Below are 16,582 nucleotides of genomic sequence, written 5' to 3'. Positions count from 1 at the left end.
CATTTCTGATCTGTAAGTGTTGATCGTTCTGTAGGCTTTACCTTATGTAAACAGGGAAACCAAAAACTTCACAACCTCTACGAGAGAGGCAGAGACTGGATTACTCACCTGTTCCATACTTCAGTTAACCCAGGTTGCCCTGTCACATGTGTATTTGCTTTGCGTGCAAGGTTCCCAGAAGTTCTTGATAGAGGGCCATATATCATTTGTCCCTGGGCACCAAAGGTCGACCTGAAATCTTCCACATTATAAGCTGAGGGTGACCCTTTAGAATGAGTTTGTGAAAATCCCCCTGAGGGTTTCGGAGTAGGAGAGGAAATAAAGGAAGTCTTCTGGAAAAATGTATTGAGAGTTCCAATAGTTGAGGGCACCGTGGCTGAACTGGGCTAAATGGTGTGATAGGCATTAAGGTACCAATCCCCATGGACATAAACTAACAACCTAGGGATCATGGCAAAAGGAGGGAAAGCAGAACCATGAAGAGGGTTCTCACTATTGAAGAAATGTATCCTCTGTCTCTGCTTCCAGATCCAGCTTCCAACTGAAAAACTGGGCTAGCTTGTGATTCAATCTGGAGGCAAAGAGGTCAAGTGGAGCCCAAAGTTTGAGATTTTTCTGGAGTGTGCTCAGATCAGCAGCCTAAGGTTGTCTTGAAGGAAGCTCGATCCCCAATGCACCACTGAGTTGCCAATCCCAGTGGATTTTCTGCCTGAAGCATAATCCCTCTGTGTGTGCAAAAATGCCATAATTCCCTGGCAAGATCTGCTAAGTTTTTTGAGCAAACTCCCCCAAACGTGTTTATGTACTGGACAGCTAATATGCTGTCCATTCCTAGAAGTATGTAGCATTGGACTCTGTTGAGAGCTAAACATTTTGCTGTCAAGTAGCCTGCAAGATGCCCCTTCGGGGACGAGTTGTGCGCTATATCAAATACCCACTTTTATAATAAAACATATGGTCTAAGAAATGTATGTGATGCTGAATTTCTTCTAGATACCACTTTCCTCCTGTTATGGCCTTCCCACATCTTGCACCCCTACCAACACTGGTAGAGCAACCAACTCAATTCTTCACTTGTCTATGGAGTAATGGAAATTAAGGCTGAATAAGGGAGGCATCATTGTAGATGCAAAGCCTTCAGGGGCTGAAACATCCCAATTCTAGCTCAGTTTTTAAAGAATAACCTGTCCATCCTGAGTATTGATTGTATAACTTCAGTATTAACTTGATCCTCATTTGAGGGATTGAAAGCAAAGCTTTCACCAAGTCCATGATGGGAGCGAGAAATGTAATACTGTGAATTGGGACTAATATTGTTTGATTCAGATTTACCACAATCCTGAGCTGTTGAACAAAGGAAACTGGCAAAAGTATCCATTGTAAATTGATCCCTGGATTTGACCAACAACAACATGTTGTCTAAGTATCGCACTAAACTGGCCCTGTGAGTTCTCAGCAGCGCTACAGCTGTTTTAGTGAAACACCATGGGGCTGAGAACAGCCCAAAAGGGAGTGTTTTGAATTGGAGGTTTTGCTGCTTCCACTGAAACTGAAAAATGTGTCAATGGGATAGAGGAACTGGAACTGAAAGATATGCATCCTTCAGATCCACTTTTTCCAACCAATCCCCTTTCTGAAGGGAGTCCCTTTCAACTTTGAAATGTTTATAGAGGACAAATGTAGGAATCTCCACAGGCAGTACAGAAATGACAGCAGGATCGTTGAAGGAAAAGTTAGTTTATTCCAGCATAAAGAGTGAAACCCAGCCAGCCCCCAACAGCTTCTCTGGCCAACTGCTCCTCTCTGCCCGCAAGATTTCTAGTCTGACATATATATCATTACAAGGTCTCCCTAGTCATGACATCACCATCCATGACTAAGATACCACATACCTCCCTCCTTTAACACCTAAACAAACAAACTATGTACAGAAAATCATGAAAAAGTAAGTAGGTTACTAGATATTAGATCATTAAGCATGAAGCATAGTAGAGAATTAAATACAAGGAATATCCTAAAAAAATCCTTCAAATATTTAGGTTTCCTCACTTCCCTACAAGACCTCCTTGGTCCAACTTTCACTTGGGAGTCAATAACTTGCCCTCCTTTTGCCAAAGTCCCTTACAAATACCTTCTATGTGAAGAGCAAATAAGAGAAGCATTGCACACCACTACTCGCCCAAGGTTCCATATGCGATGATCTTGAGTCTTCACAGCATTTTCAAAAACATTGATGACTTTGATGGGTTGTGAATATTTAGCTTCTTCACCAACCCTCCTGGGACATTTGATTATTATCATGTCACCCATAGCAACCACAGCTTTCTTTACAGCTTTTCTCTTATAAAAAAATCAATAAGGATTGTAACTGCTATCCCCATACTAATGACTTAGTATTATATATTACATATTGAATTAGCAGTATATTAATAGAGATTTCCTCTCGCTTTGTTTTTGACTCTGGCAGATACTGATAAAGGTTTGGAACCAAAATAGGTCTTTCCTTATTCTCACATTATAATGCAAGTGGAGTAATTTGGGGCATACTTGGAGACTTTCACCACAGTGTGAGTGTGTTAACTTGTCTGGTCTTTCCCTTACTATGGTACTTTATATTGCAGATACCCCAGTTGTGGAATCAGAATATTATTATTGGCGAACTACAAAATCCTCCAATCCTCCAAAATCACACTTGGATTTTAGGAGGTATGTCTCAAAGGTCTAACTTATGAATGAGATTATTGCAATTGTTGCTTAGAAATCACTCCGTTTTTGTTATTGATAGGTGCGTATGTCTCTGCTCCCTTTGACCTATTAGGATCCCCTGAGAACTCATTGAAATTTAGCAGGTATTGTGTTTGTCAGTTTATCAGAATTTATCTGCATGTATTGCTGTCACGAGATACTAAGTTTAAACAATAAGATTTAGGGATAGGATGGTAGATGAATAACAGTCTTATGTGATTGTGAATAATTTGAATAATCAAATGTGTATGAATAAAAGTCATGGGACACTGAGTATAAATAATGAAAAGTCACTGGTAGGATATGTATATGAATTACAGTCTTGAGTTATTGTCAGTAACTTACACAACCACATGTGTCTATGAACTTATAATAATAAGATATCAAAAAACACAAAAATGGATAGGTGATGGTTTAGGCTGTCACAAAATGAGGCTGAATAGTGTCTACATTGCTTGCGCACTGGGTGCCATACATGCACATATATGATGATAATATATATTGTATGTATATTACTACAAAGGTATTTTTTTGGTATGTTTTAGCCCTGAGGAAGTTGCAAGGGGTGATAACCCCGCTGCGACGAAACACGTTGGGAAGAACAAGAATTCAACATTTTTCTTTATTGTGAAAAGAACTGCTTAATATAAGCCTTGAATGTATTGTTGTGTGCCTTGAAATTGGTCAGCATTCAGTTGATCTGTTACATTAACATTCCGTATAGAAGAATGAGACTTCTTGTTTTCTGCATCCAGGAAACACATCTGAAGCTATGGAATATATGTGACGTAATGGTTTAGGGATTCGACAGGTCTACCAGCTAGTGTTCACTGACAACAAAGAAGATAGACTAGAGTAATTTAAACAAATACAATATGGAAGTGAATAAACACATTTTCTGAACAATATATAAAATCACAGATATGCAATTATGAAAAATCAGTACTTATCATTGCTAGCGGAACAAAGAAGTTGGTGGCCTTACTGTGAGCTCAAGCAGGCTTTGATCTGTGTTATGTGTTTATTATTGTGTCATCAATGTTGTATCTTTTGTTTGGTTTTATATATTTTCTTTGCTGTCAGAGTTTTCATTTTAGTTCAGTTCAAAGGACTTTATTTCGATCACTATAGATCTTAAAAGTACAACATAGAGCAAAAACACATACGAACACACATAAAACATTTTAGATAGTCATTCGCGGTCCATTACAATAGCAGCACAGTGAAGTGATAAAAATTACATTCTTAATCAGGCCAGAGAAATTCATCTTAAAATACTTTGAAAACAGCAATATAGATCAATAAATATCTTAGATAATATTAAAAGCATAGTCCACACAAAACAATATAAGATACACAATACAGTTTTTAAAAACCTGCAGTACGGGGCAGCCTAGGGACTATCAAGGGAGCACTTGGCACGCCTGATCCACAGTGCCATTAAAAACTTGGCTGTACAGAATACGATAATACGAGATGTATTTGTCTGTAGTATTCTATATGCCTCCTTGTACTTGCTTACTCCCAAGTTTCTACATAGTAGGGCTATCCGACCAGCTCACCACATCCCTGAACCAGAACCCTCCCCCCAGCTCAACGGACCCCAACCAAGCAGCCAACAACCTCGCACAGTGGATCACCAACTGCGCTGACGACCTCGCACCCCTGAAAAACTATCCCAGCAGGCCCGGCAGCAAGAAAGCCTCCTGGTTCAACGACGACCTCAAGAAATCCAAGAAGAACTGCCGTACCCTCGAGAAAGCCTGGCGCAAAGACCCGACTACTGACAACATGACCGCCCTCAAGCACGCCTCCCGCAAATACCACCAGCTGATCCACACCACCAAGAAGACAGCATTCAAGGAACGACTAGACCACAACGCACACAACAGCAAGGAACTCTTCAGCATCGTCAAAGAGCTCTCCAACCCCAGCGCAGGAAACAACGACATCACTCCCTCACAAGACCTCTGCGACTCCCTCGCCTCGTTCTTCCACAGCAAGATCGTCGACATACACAACAGCTTCGGACCACAAACCACGCACCCAACCACCGAACCGACGCCCCCCACCAGCACCCTCCGCGCCTGGACCCCGATCAGCACCGAAAACACCATCCACACGATGAACACCATTCACTCCGGATCACCAACCGACCCATGCCTCCACCACATCTTCAACAGGGCCGACTCCGTCATGGCACCCCAACTCCGGGATATCATCAACTAGTCCTTCAACACCGCCACCTTCCCGGAGAGCTGGAAGCATGCCGAACTCAGCGCCCTCCTGAAGAAACCATCAGCAGACCCCACCGACCTCAAGAACTACCGCCCCATCTCGCTCCTCCCTTTTCCTGCCAAGGTCATCGAGAAGACCGTCAACAGTCAGCTTGCCGCCTTCCTCGAGACTAACGGATCCCTCGACCACTCGCAGTCCGGCTTCCGAGCCAACCACAGCACCGAGACCGCCCTCATCGCAGCCACTGACGACATCTGAGCCCTACTCGACAACCAGGAAACAGCAGCCCTTATCCTCCTTGACCTCTCCGCAGCGTTCGATACCGTCTGCCACCGCACCCTAGTACAGCGCCTCAGCAACATCGGAATCCACGAGAAGGCTCTAGAGTGGATCATCTCGTTCCTCACTGGAAGAACCCAGAGAGTCCGCCTCCCCCCGTTCAGATCCGAGGCCACCAAAGTCATCTGCGTCGTACCACAAGAATCATCACTCAGCCCCACCCTCTTCAACGTCTACATGAGCCCCCTCGCAGCCATCGCACGCCAACACAACCTCAACATCATCTCCTACGCCGACGACACCCAACTGATCCTCTCCCTCACCAACGACCCAGCCACCACCAGAACCAACATACACGAAGGGATGAAAGACGTAGCCGAGTGGATGATGAACAGCCGCCCGAAATTGAACTCAGACAAGACGGAAGTCCTCATCCTCGGATCATCACCCTCTGCCTGGGATGACTCCTGGTGGCCCCCTGCCCTGGGCAGCGCACCCAAACCAACGGACCACGCACACAACCTGGGTTTCATCCTGGACTCCTCCCTCTCGATGACCAGACAAGTCACCGCCGTCTCATCTTCATGCTTCAACATCCTACGCATGATCCGAACGATCTTCCGATGGATCCCCACCGAAACCAGGAAGACGGTGACCCAGGCACTCGTCACCAGCGGACTGGACTACGGAAACACCCTCTACACCGGAACCACAGCTAAACTACAGAAAAGACTCCAATGCATACAGAACGCCTCCGCACGTCTCATCCTGGACATCCCCCGACACAGCCACATCTCCGGACATCTGAGAGACCTGCACTGGCTCCCCGTCAGCAAGAGAATCACGTTCCGACTCCTCACCCACGCACACAAGGCCCTCCATGACCTGGGCCCCAGGTACCTCAACAACCGCCTGAACTTCTACACTCCCACCCGTCAGCTACAATCACCCAGCCACGCCCTCGCCGCCGTCCCACGCATCCGAAGAGCCACCATGGGAGGAAGATCCTTCTCCTACCTGGCAGCCAAGACTTGGAACTCCCTCCCCATCCACCTCCACCTGACCCAAGATCACCTCTCCTTCAGGAAGCAACTCAAGACCTGGCTGTTCGAGCAGTAGCAGACCCCCCTCCCCCAAGCGCCTTGAGACCCTCCGGGTGAGTAGCGCGCTATATAAATGCCTTGATTGATTGATTGATTTTGAATCGAGACTGACTGTATAAGAGACAGAAAAATAAAACATGCTCAAGTGACTCAAGTCCTCCCTGACAACAGATACAATTTCCATCAACCCAGTCTCCTGCTTTGCCCCATTTACCTTTAAAATTATTAACAGGTAGGCAGCCATACCTAAACTGTAGGTATAGTTTCCTTGCTAGTGGAGGTACAATTTCATCTAGCGTGTCCTCATATGACAATGTAGGTTTAAATTTGATAAAATCAGCCGAAATTGATCCTGTATTAGGATTCTGAAATGATAAGATCAGTCTCAACATTGCCCCAGTATACAGCTTTGAGGCTGAATTTGTTAATCTGGCTCAAGGCTTCTGGTTGATTCCAGTATACACCTAAGCTTAGCCTCTGTAACAGATTCTTAAGGGTACGCAATCAGTGGATCTTGCCCGCACATGTTGATGTCATTAATTCACGGAGGCCCACCCTATATGACCTTAAGTGCTGAAGTAGACCAAAGCCGCTGCCAGAACATAAGCATTCTAAGCTCAATTTTATGAGTAATTCTTTTCTGGCCTAGATCTAAGTAGAGGGGAATCAACTGGGTGGACACCGAAGATTCCGCAGAGATCTAAAAAACTTTTGTTCAATTACTGGCAAGTGACTAGATTTTGAGCAGCCCCACAGCTCCGCACCGTATAAAACTGCACCTAGAACTTTGACGTTATAAATCTCTAGAGCCTGTGCCACCCTTCTGGATATGGTTTTCCTATGGATTTTCGCTATATTCGCTGTTTGTTGAATCAGGGATAGCTGTGCCCTTTCCATCTGTGGGACCCAACTCAAATTCTGTGTAAGTTTAATGCCAAGGTAATCAAACTCAATCATTAATTCTTAAGGGGCGCCATCAGTAAACCAGCATTTACTAAAGGGCACATAAAAGAAAATGTATTGATATGCATAGGTCAACATATTTACATGGATTTGTTTATTTTGTGCTTTTCCCTCTGTATCCTTTTAATGATGATGATACTGTATGTGACCTCCTTTCCCTAGTCGGCTTACCTTTTTCTGTTCAATCACCAGAACCTTCTTCTAACAGTCCCCTTATTTGGCATATTTGGTGCATTCATGCATGTACCTTATTCTTCTTTCCTTTGAATCTTTCAGTGGGAAAAATTTAATTCCCATGACAAGTCACATGAATTGTCGTTCAATGTAAAATATTTTGAAAGAGGAAAGTGTATTAATTATTAATGTAATCTTTTCAAGTAAACTATTTTTGTTTCCAAAATTGTAACCAATTACAAGGGCTTAACACCCAGTTTTTACTCCAGATATTGCAAATACTCGTTAGATTGATGGTTTGTGAGAGAAAATGTTACTTATTATGTTCTTTCCTAAAAACATTAGCGCAAACGTGAATTAAGAGATGTGTATGCTGGTGTCTGTGCTTGGGCTGGGGCAAGGGGTGGGGGCTGTATAGTTCAAGTCAGCTGAAATTATGTGTTTCTTTCTGGCAATATTCAGGGACATACCAACTGTTGATTGGCCTCCATTCCAATCATACCCCCAAGATAAGAGAAATACATTTATTATCAGGAGCTATGATGAATAGGAACTTTCCATTAGACATTTATATCAAATGTTCAACTTTATTTGAAATTTTAGCTGTCACAGCACATGTGAAAACCAAGCATCTCTCCCTCTAAACGACATGAAAAATAAATGTTCCCAACAACTACATATGTACAACACAGACATGGCATAACACATACAATGACCAACAGGTATCACCTGTCAACCACTTAATCATCCAGATACTTTCAAGACTGCCGATCAGAAGCTGGGCGAGAATTCCCATGTTCAAAATCTTATTTTTAAAGTCACACATTCAAATGACCCAATTCTGCCTCATTATCACTCAATACCTTTGACAGGTTCTGAAACCTTGCTGTCACTCAACAACAATAGATCCACCCACACATTCTAAAGCGACAACCTTCTGGAAAACTTTTAACCTTCCATAAAACTCTTGATTGCTTATTGCAAATGTACTACATATTGTTTTGGAACTGTCCATATTGTGGCTTTCTCATTCATATCAGCCCTCCCAATCCTACTTCCTGTAAGTAACTTTTTCTCCTTCTCATCACTTCTAACATTGTATGCTTTTTTGTGTAGGAAACACTCATATACTCGGCCATATGCTTAATCCTATTTGTTAATAATACTGTCTCTTCTGTTCCTTACAATTGTTAAAACTAATCAAATCTAATCATTTAAACGAACTCCCTTCACCAAAAATGTTGGTTCCCTAAACAATTACATCACATTCATCCCAGAGCTTCAGATGTGTGTCCTGGATAAGGAGAAGGAGAAGCCTCATTCTTCCATGTAACAGATTAACTGAATGCTGGGCCAAATTTACTTCCATGTTAATTAATTAAAATTACATGTACATTCATAGAGCTGTCGCTGCTTTTAGCGAAATACCAGATCAATGGATTTGAGATAATCTACAGCCCCGGTACCAAAATGCAAAACATAATAACCGGTAAAGTGGGAGGAGGCAGAGGTTAACACAATTAGAAATGTAAGTAGAAAGAAGTGAACTACAAACATAGGACAGGCCTGGGAAGTCCTGCTGATACAATTCCTAGATGTTGACCATCTATCACCATAATTTACAAGAATGATAAACAAATCAAAAGACATATTGCTCACAGGAACAGTATAGGATATGCGCAAAATTAATACAAGGGAGCAATACCAGATTGTTACAGGTTAAGGCAAATAGGAGGTGCAAAGAATATGATATGATGAATATTGTCACCAACCTAGTTTGTCTATCCCTTGTATGTCTAAACAAACTAAATCCTTTATGCAAACATAACTGATGCTATTTACTTAAAAATATTCGAAAAAACAAATGATGTTTATTATTATTTATAATGTTTGTGCCTCACGTATAGTATTTCCATCTTGTTTGAAGCCAAAATTACTAATAAGAAGGCGTTTGACACTGCATACGACAATATGATAACCAGGATAGTGGTAGTAGAATAGGCACGGATAATGGGAATCAGCACATCAGGCAGGATGGTGGCTGCAGCCTAGAAGCTTAGGATTAAGTGCAGAAAATGCTGAAATTGTAAGTCAGCATGGTCAGTGCAATGTGCTTTTGGGTAAATATACTAAAAGTAGAAAGTGTGATATAGCATGAGTAGAATTAGTGGAAAAATGAATAGCAGTACCACCACGTGTGCTGTAAATTTATCAGCAGGTGAAAGAAAACACTTTTTAGGGGAGGTGACAGTATTAGTTCATGGGATTTCTATGGCACAGAAAGTCAAGGTGGTAAGTAGAGCAATAGAGTGTAACTGTATTCACAACACCTATTTCATCAGAGCAATTTGATCCTTTGTGATAGCAATCGTGAGAGTAGGAACTACGCATAGCTGCAGTCTGGTTTTGCTGACAAGTAGAGTATCACAAGAGTGTTTAAATATAAAATCATGCAGCGATGATCCATATTCTATTATATATCCGGTGTTGGGAAAAGCACACTTGAAATGAGAGTGGGGGGAGCAGGATGAGCATAAAATAGCAGCATCGAGTTTTGGTGAGTGGAAGAATTAGAGGTTACAGATGGGGCAGGTTTGGGTACATATAGCCTCTAGCAATGGGGCTACAATTCTCCTCCGATCCGCCCTTGGTAGCGCCGGCTTCAACCTTCTTTAGAACTAAGGGCTGGACATCTGAGTTGGCTTTCTCAACAAAGGTCCCTTAAGATCCTCGCCTATTTGCCTTCTTCCCCAGTTGCTTCCCGGTCCCACTCAACAGTTGAGTATGCTTCTCACTCGTGATGGCCACTGCTTCAGATACGAGATTTGGGATACTCTACATCTCCTACTTGGCTATTTTTCCCACTAGCAGGCTCAGATTGGAGTGATTTAGGAAACCTTTCCGAGCGAAAAATCAACCTTTTGCAGGTTTGAGTTCTGTTTCCGCAGCATAAGCAGAAGTAACCTTCATACAAGCAGAAAAATCTTCAACATAAGCAGGCGTTCCACCCTTGTAACATGTAAATGTAAATGTACAGGAATTTATATAGCGCAAATCACCAAGCGGTTTCTAAGCGCTTGCTTAGGGAACCTGTCCTGGTATTCCCCTGTGAGATAACCCCGGCAGGGTATCCGCAAGGTGAAAGCCAGGCATCCCGCCGCGAGGGGCCGTTGTGGAGATTAAGCAAGCTATTGCCCAGAGTCGCAGAGTGTGAACCTGTGAATCGAGTAGGCACCGGAGAGAGAATTGTCGAGTCCATGGACATTTTAGGACTCAAGACCCCGCCGAGCCGGGAATTGAACCCTGGTCCCGGGCTGGCCTCTGCTTCCAGGTCTGCTTCCTCTAACCAGTGAGCCACACTTCTCCCTGTAACACAGGTTCCGCTGAGGAAGTCTCAGATGTGAGTACATAGCAGGTAGAGAAGTCATGCAGGGATTTTTTTTTTAGTTCCTTTTATGTTTTTTGTTTCAAAGAACTGATGATAAATGTCATCATTACAGCAACCAATACACACTGGATGCAATAATATCATGTTTTTAGTCCCAAGTTTTTTCCATTTCACCTCACCCCATTCCCATTTTCGCTATACTTTTTCAATTATGTTTTACTTCAATATCAATAGTAACATGTAACATGCAAATGTTCTGCGTGTGTATGATTTTGTTTATCTTGACCTTACGTAATGTAGGCCGCATTTTAACTTGGTTGATGTCTGGCTGCCATTTCTTTTATGTTGTGTATCTTTATTTCAGGAGGAGAAACCCATGTCTACAACCTTAAGGGATGTATAGTTTGTTTTCTTTTCTCATGTGAAATTGCTCTTTTATGCAATATCTCTGAAAATTTCTAAAGAGCACCTGCTGGTGTCTGAACCACATGTGACTCATTATGTTGCAGATTACTGTAAATTTGAAGGACGCTCAGAGCGAGTTCATTGTGTAGTAGCTTTGAGAAAATAATGAAATTGTCTTATTTGCTTAGTTCTCATAAGAGAATCATATGTAGGCATAGCGAAATGTTAGAAATGTGTGATTTAAGGTAATGGAATGTAGGTGCTGATTCAGATACCCTTTTAACTGGCTTGCAGAAGCTCCTTTGCCTGACCCTTAGGCAGATTTCCTTTTCCTCTACTTAGCAGCTGATGCCCTTTTCAAACAGCCCTAGATGCCTTTCCACTTGCCTTTAGATTGAGATACCCTTTCCCACTTGCAGAGTACTATGTTCTCGTTCTCGGAGAACTGATCCTGCTTGAATTTCCTATTGAGACAACTGTATCATAGTTTGTTTTTGCTTTATCGACTTTGAATTGCATTGAACTACAATTGATTATTGCATCCATGTAATGATTGTTGATTGCAACTAATACTGATGATTTGAATGTGTAACTTTGATAATCCTTTAATGAACCTTTATAGTTTTAAAACGTAACCACTCTGGGTTTTCCTTGTGGAGTCAGAAGTGGTTCATGTTATTAAAATGCATTGAATTTTAATTCCAAACTCAACTGAAATTAAACAATCGTCAGAGGTTGCTGTTTGATCCTGACTTTGCACCAGGATTTGCATGGAGCAAAGCGCCCTATCACAATGTAACTGTCCATTCCTCTAGACCACACCAACTCCCACCATGCAGGGGCATAGAGGATCTTTACCCCGTATGCAGCGTGACCTGTATTTTACTCTGCATCGCCGATTGCCCCACCCTGCTCCCTGGTCCACCGCGGATTTTCCGATTGCGTGGAGAGAGCAGGTGTGAGGGGGCAGTACTCAGTGCCACAACTTCTGGGGGGGTCTCCATTAAAGCCACATGGCATCGCGGACGTGCAGTGACTGACAGGAGGATCTTTACCCCGTAAGCAGCGTTACCTGTATTTTAAAAGCGCCAAATCTTACCTGCAATCCCCGCATTGCTGCATGCCCCAACCTGATCCCTGATCCACCGCAGATTTTCCGATTATGTGGAGAGAGCTGGGGTGAGCGGGCGGAGCTTAGTGCCACAACTTCCCGGGGGCCTCCATTAAAGCTGCATGGCATCACAGACGTGCAGCGGATGTGCAAATGGGGCGCTCCGCTGGCGCGGAAGGCAAGCCCATCTGCGCCCGTCCGCATCCGACCGAGGTCAGGGGCCACAACCTCTGCCTCTCGAGCCTCAGGTAATACTGCCTACTCCTGTGCCTACACCTCCTCTGAACTGTTAAAAAAGGAGCCCATCCAAATATAATTGTCGACACTCCATGTGCTTATGGAATGGCGACTCCCGTTGTACTCAGTGCTCCTTCAGGCTGTATTCCGCTCTGAAGGTTACGTCAAACCCACAGTCACCTTATAATTATTTTTACTCAACTGTAGATTGTTACCAAAAACTCCGCTGACCTTAACATATTTTTAGAGGATGAATAACCAGATGTGTTATTTTTAAACGAAACCTGGCTCCACAAGGAGTCTGACCCTGAACTGATCCAAACCCTCCCCCGGCTATAATATCCATAGTAAAAACTGTGAAACTAGGAAAGATGGAGGTATTGCTATCATTTTTATAAAACTCCTTCAAGAGTCGTGTCGGGCCTAATCTTTTCCTGGGCTGTAAAAATGTATTCTTCTCTATTCTACTCTCCGCCATCAAGACTTTCTCAGGGATTCTAATCTATCATTGTCCGGGTGTCTGCGGACAATTTCTCAACTCTCTCCCTGAAATATCGGCTACTCTAGCAAGCTCTTCCCCTAATATCACACTTCTGGGGGATTTCAATCTACACTTTGGTGATCCAAACAATACAGATGCCTCGAATCTTCCCCTAGAACAATCAGCCATTCAGCTTTTACAAAAGGTGAAAGGCCCTACACACAAGCAAGGCCATACCTTAGACCCTGTTTTCTCCAGCAACGACGAGCTGTCAGCGGGCGACCCTCTTCCTGTCCTTGGTCTGATCACTTTTTAATTCCCATTTCACTGAAGTCGATATCGCAACCCACCACTACTGATCCCATTAATAGGAGGGACCGTCCTTGTTCCAAGCTTTTCGTAGAATCCTGGACCACTGCTCTTGAAAACTCTAAGCCTAAATCAGACCCCAGCCCTTTAGTAGCCATGAAAAACTTTACTCACTGGATATAGTCCTCACTTGACACAGTCATCCCTGTTACTTCTAGCTACAATAAGGTGAGAGAGAGAATGTCAACATGGTACTCGCCTAAACTCCGATCACTAAATCAAATCTGTAAAAGACTGGAGAGGAAATGGATGATAGACTACAATGAACCCAGTGTACTAAAAAATAGAGAATCTATAAAACTCTACCAGTTGGAAATAAAGAAAGCACAAGCACTTTACTATGAAGGAAAAATTAACTCAGCAGATAACACTCCCCAGGAAATCTTCTGCATTGCGAAGAACCTACTAAAGCTTCCACCCTCAGACACACAACAAATTGTCTCGTCTGCCCGCTGCAATGTACTTCCAGAATTCTTCCGCGGAAACATTCAAGACATCTATAATGCATTTTCTGGCTCCGCATGCCCCACTGATCCCCTAGTAATAGAGAAGTCCCCTCTCTCCACTGAGCATTCACTGGAAGAATTTTCCACCATGAATTTAGATACTCTATCGGAAATTGTTTCCCAAATAAAATCTGGCTCTCCTTTTGAACCAGCATCCCCACACTTACAACTCAAAGTCAAAGAAGTAGTGTTTCCAGTTATATTTGAGATGATAAACCTATTTATTTTTTCTTGTCTAGTCCAAGCCCCCTGGAAGCATGCCATGGTGAAGGCTCTGCTTAAAAAACCTAGCCTAAACCCTTATGTCCAGGTTAACTACCGACCCATCTCCTTGCTCCCTGGGATCTGTAAGATCCTAGAGAAGTATGTCAATATGATCCTCTCCGATTTCTTAGAAATGCACAAACTCCTGCACTACTCACAGACTGGGTTTCGCCCTCAACATGGAACAGAAAATATTCTGCTGGCCATGGTTGAAGAATCCAAGAGAATTCCTGATCGGGGAGGAGCAGGAGCCATCATCCTCCTCGATCTAAGCTCTGCATTTGACAATTTTGATATTCTTTTAAAGAGACTTGGCATGGTCGGAGTTTCTGGTGGTGCTATTACCTGGCTCAGGTCCTAATTAGATGGTAGATCATTCCAGGTATCTGCAGGAGATTATGTATCTAAGAGCCAATCACTCAGCTGTGGAGTGCCTCAGGGCTCATCCCTGAGACCCACATTATTCTATGTATACATGAAACCGCTTGCAGATATTATTTTGCCATGCGGGATCAAAATCTTCACATATGCTGATGATACACAGTTGGTGGTTGATCTCAACCACCACCAGAGCTCTCCATCCAACTTGGAAGCTTGCTTAGAGAAAGTGGTATCTTGGATGGACCACTCCTGCCTTAAACTTAACGGAGGAAAAACAGAGCTAATGCCCCTGGGCAACTCTCTGAGTATGGATCCTAAATTAGCTTGGGCAACTTGCCTTGGTCCTGTTCCTACTCCCAATACTAACATCAAAAGCTTAGGTTTCGGCTGGACAAATCCTTCAAATTAGGCCACCAAGCAGTGATGTGTCTGTGGTCGTCTATGGCATTCTCAGACTCCTGCAGAAAGTCTTACCCTTCCTTCCCATGAAAGCAAGAAGAATCATGGTCCAGGCCTTTGTCCTCTCTCTTTTGGACTATGGGAACTCCCTTTATTTGGGAACTCCTAAGTCAACGATAAGGAAACTCCAAGTTCAGAACTGTGTAACTGGGCTACTGCTTCGTACGCCTAAAACTCAGTCGGCTAAGCCAGCCTTAAAGACCTTACATTAGCTTCCAATCTCAGATAGAATAGAGTTCCAATCTCTTTGCATAGCCCACAAAACCTTAAGGGGAAGGGCCCATCAATCAATGACTCTCTCATCATTTTCTATGACCACATGAAATGTCTACGCTTGAGTAATTTAAATTTGCCTGTAATACCCAAAGTCTAAAGGGTGAGATGTGGAGGAAATTCCTTCATGTACAACGTAGCCAGACTCTGGAATACTCTTCCTGTACATCTTTGATCAGAGTCTTGTCACCTGCCTTTTCGAAAGCTTCTCAAAAGATGGCTGTTCCAAACTGCCTCTCTTTAAACCACTTAGCTCCTCTTTGTCTTGCTGTTAGTGCTGGGATGCCTTTGGGTAGCTATGAGCACAATAAATGCTGTTTAAATGGAATTAAATTAAATTGCAGTATGCTAAGAAGTCCTTTTCGGCCACAGTCGGCAGGGCCGGACTGGCTACCGGGCGTTTTGGAATGCTGCTGAGCTGAGGGCTGATTTCGTTTATGGGGACCTGCGTGTACTGAACAAAATTTGCTTTGCTTTAATTATTTCAAAGTACACGCAGGTCTCCATGAACGAAATCAGCCCCGACTGCAGTGAAATCAGCCCCCAGCTCTGCAGAATTCCAAAATGCCCGGTAGTCAGTCCGGCCCTGACAGTCGGGTAAAAGGCCAGGAGCTGTTTCACATACCCCGTTCATTTCATACAACTAAACATCCCCAGAAACACCAGCTTACAATACCTTTGGATCTTTTGACATCCACATGTGTGAGAAACCATTCCTTCGTTTAGCGCACAAACACAGTCCATTGTGTAATAGTGTGCGATTTAAAAAGGAAAATGCGAGGCACCCCAGTGCTTCTTCCCCATCATTGCCTTCCAGTCCATTTAATTCTCTCACCTATTTTCTTTCTGGCTTCCTAGGAAGTGAAAATCGGCATCCTCCCTCACCCACCTGGGACCCTTGCTACTTGCTGTTTTGCTCTCAGGATCCACGTCGTGCACCCTGCTCTGGTGTGTCTGCTGGGCGGAGGCGGCTTCCGTGAACAACTCGCAGCGCGCCTGAGGCAGAGGAGGCGGTTGGGCACAGGCTGCTGAGAGTGCTGGGAGGAGCGCGAGAGAGGCGTTGGGACCAGCGGGGTTGCGAGTGCCAAGCAGGGACTCCAGTATCCAGGAGCCCCTGCGCGCCCAATCAGTGACACCTGGGCTGCTCTCCCCGCTGGCCACGCCCCCCCGCCGAGGAAGTGAAAATCGGCATCCTCCCTCACCCAC

The sequence above is a fragment of the Lissotriton helveticus genome, chromosome 4_1 (assembly GCF_964261635.1).
Source record: "Lissotriton helveticus chromosome 4_1, aLisHel1.1, whole genome shotgun sequence".
NCBI lineage: Eukaryota > Metazoa > Chordata > Amphibia > Caudata > Salamandridae > Lissotriton > Lissotriton helveticus.
This window is presented reverse-complemented; position numbering follows the sequence as displayed.